Genomic DNA, 3739 nt, shown 5'->3' with positions numbered 1-3739 from the left:
CCAAGCTAACCTTGGCTTAGTGGTTAGACTGCAGGACTTGCAATTATAAGGTTGTGGGTTTGAATATTTTTACCAAGCTAACCGCTGATGTCACAATGACTAGAAAAAGTATTGTCATGTAGTTACTGAATCACAATTTCTTGTACAATTCATAATCATAGATGTTTAATTAATGTTTATATTAAAGAGACTGGCTGTTGCCAGCTTGATGTTTATATCTTCTTGTTGAAGTTTGCTGAGTTTTTTTGACATCAAAATGCCAGGAGCCGAAGTGTGCCTTCAGTTTTCAAACGCATTATTAAACTAAGTAAATACAAAGTTTCTTAAGAAAAGAAAAGTACATATTATCTATCATGCTGGATAACTTAATCCTTTGCTCCAAAAATTTACATGGTAAGAAAAAAAGGAAATGATACAAGGTAAAGTTACATCGTTTTAGGAATTGAATTGATGGGTTCCCAGATTATGAAGATAAAGTTTATTGTTCCAAGTAACAACATCATTGTTTAAGTGTTTAATTTCCTGACAGGCAAGGTACGCAGTGTGCCACTTTCTATTCATACAGTTAAATTACAGTCCTATTACTATTGTTATTTTTCAACATTATTTAACATTTTTTTGGTATTCTAAACTTCAGTGATTATGAAACCCATGCTTTATAAAGCTCTGTCTATGAAAAGTGACAAACTAAAGTTAAGAAAACCATGTTTAGGAAAAATAGCATTTAAAGACTGACCAAAATAGTTTTGCTTGTTTTGATTGCAGCAATTGAAATAAGCTCTTTTGTGGACATTTTTAAAAAAAGTGCTCACTAAGAAACAGCTTTCTGAAACTGATAATTTTAATGATTGTGGGCTATATTTTGTTGTGGATGGATGTATTTTGGGTTGAACCCTGGTGTACTAAAGTGTTAGGCCCAAGCCCCGAGCTTTGGTGAAATTAGAAACAAAGTATGGTCAATAATTTCAGGGGAAATTATTTATAAAATCATTTGTTTATAATGTAGAATTTGTCCTATTTCGATTCTCAATACTGTGGATCTGGAATCAGGTCTGTAACAGCCATAGAAAAACTAAAAACTAAAAGGGTATTTTAGCAATTTCAATGGAGGGTTAATGTTTTTATAAAGACTATTTCCAAGAAATATTATTAAAAGTCATAAAGTCTGCCTCAGAATCCATCCATTGTAGTGTTTGTTAATTTGTTGTGAGTTTGTTTTCAGTTTGTTTTCGTTTTGTATGCCACCATAAGTGGTCTTTCTAACTTGTTTTGATCCCACTTGTATGTGTAGAAAAAATTCAACGGATACCTCTGGAAGCTTTGCATTTACAATCAAAATTCCTCCAAATAGTTTACAAATGTTAACTGAACTATTTTTCATTAAAGTAGAAAAAAAATTGACAATGGTGGTAGATAATTGTTTAACCATCGAATTCTATCTCAAATCCATCCATTAAGAAGCCAGCCAAAAATTAAGAAATTATGAGTTTTTTTTTCATTTTTTCTCCAAAACCTCAAAATTTTTATTCGACGCTGAGGGCGCTGTCTTCAATTTATGTCAATATTTTTTCCACCATGAGGGCGCTGTATCCAAATTCGTGTAATTATTTTGTATGTCAAGAGAGGGCGCTCTCTTCAAAATCGTTAACATTAATTTTTATTGATCGAGAGAGGGCGCTCTTCGTTAACATGTGTCCAAAATAATAATACGGTTTTGGCATGTCGGATCGTCTGCTCACGATGGTTTTTCATCACAAAACATTGGTAAGTTAGGATTTGTTTGTTTGTTGTATTGATAAGTTTGTACGGAAATAGCTGGTAGATTCTTTGTGTGTATCTAGATGCCGTGGGGCACAGGTATCACCCAGTGTGTGGGATAAAAACTAAAACTTGTTTGTTGGTTTGTTCGGACAGGTTGGTTGACATTGGAGTTTGTGTACATTGTAAGTTAAGGTTGTTTTATAAAAATGTTTGTTGTGTACGGGGGCCGGGCATGGCGGTCAGGACAGTCGCAATGTAATGTGTTTTCTTGGAGGCAGGGTGCCAGTGTTGGACTGGACCTCGAGGAGTTTTGCCGTAGGCACGTTAAATAATATTGCTAAAAGAAGTTTCTATCTATAGTAGCCCTATAAAAACTTGCGTTATCTTTGCTTCGAGCCTCTACACTAGTATTACATGTCATTCTCACAAACAATAATTGTTTTATATATTTTGGTGCAACAGTCATCTTACAAACATCTATCTGGTCTCTTTCATTGTTTTCTTTTATTCTGACTGCCCCAAAAGGTCATTGTCTGTCATAGGTAAAGGCATACAATACTAGAAATATGCTCCACTTTTTTCCAAAACATGTTGGGTTTGATTGTGGAATGCTGTATGAAGATTTTTGTGGCGTTGTATATTGTGTGACATTAATTATTTATTCACAGTCACACCTACACAATAATTGTAAATAACCTGTACCTGTATTTGTAACTGCCATCATGAAATCAACATGTTTGTTGAATTGAAGTCACACTTTTCAATGTCAGGATGACCGTGGTGTTCAACCCATGGACCTAGAAAATGTTATGTTTCTCCCCTTTAAAATGGACCTGTTTCCTTGTTATTTTTCACATAGTTTACTGAATAAACATTTGTACTTATTCAAGCACACTCCAGAACGAAACAAAAAAAGTTCACCTTCCACAAAAGTTGCTGAAGATCACTTTCAAAGAAGAACAAATCTTAAACCTTTGAGTTGACTAATGTACAGAGAACTACAACTGGCCTATTGTTTATAAAACAATAATATATCGGTTATGAAAGATAAAACTCTGTTTAAAGACACTGGACACATTTGTTAATTCAAAGACCAATATTCTCACTCGGTGTATCCCAACATTTAGGAAATAACAAACCTGTGATAATTTGAACTCAATTGGTCGTCAAAGTTGTCAGAGAATAACGGGGGAAAAACACCCTTGTCGCACAATGTGTGCTTTTATAGGTCCATTGAACTAGAGAACTGAGCTGAGGTCTCGAATTCAACTCAAATATTTTAGTTAGAAGTATCTCAAAAACTACGTTTAATACTTCAGAGGGAGTCGTTTCTCATAGTGTTTTATGCTATAAACAGCTCTCCACTGCTCGTTTCAAAGTAAGTTTTATGCTAATCATTTGAGTGGGCCTAATGAAAATAAGTACCGGTAGTGCCTTTAAAGACAGTGGACACTATTGGTAATTGTCAAAGACTAGTCTTCTCACTTGGTGTATCTCAACATTATGCATAAAATAACAAACCTGTGAGAATTTGAGCTCAATCAGTCGTCGAAGTTGCGAGATAATAATGAAAGAAGAAAACACCCTTGTCACACCAAGTTGTGTGCTTTCTGATGCTTGATTTCGAGACCTCATATTCTAAACTTGAGGTCTCGAAATCAAATTCGTGGAAAATTACTTATTTCTCGAAAACTACGTCACTTCAGAGGGAGCTGTTTCTTACAATGTTTTTACTATCAACCTCTCCCCATTACTCGTAATCAAGAAAGGTTTAATGATGATAATTATTTTGAGTAACTACCAACAGTGTCCACTGCCTTTAATAATGAATGTAATCAATCAAAATAATTGTTAGTTTGGTGATTGGTTTGTCATCATGCTGTATTTCCGTTTCTATGATCCTGCACTCAATCACACAACAACCCATTTGGGGAATGGGTTCCCGATTTTCTCAGGGTGACTATTTTTCTTGATTGCA

This window comes from Asterias rubens, chromosome 7, assembly GCF_902459465.1.
Source record: "Asterias rubens chromosome 7, eAstRub1.3, whole genome shotgun sequence".
NCBI classification, from domain to species: domain Eukaryota; kingdom Metazoa; phylum Echinodermata; class Asteroidea; order Forcipulatida; family Asteriidae; genus Asterias; species Asterias rubens.
This window is presented reverse-complemented; position numbering follows the sequence as displayed.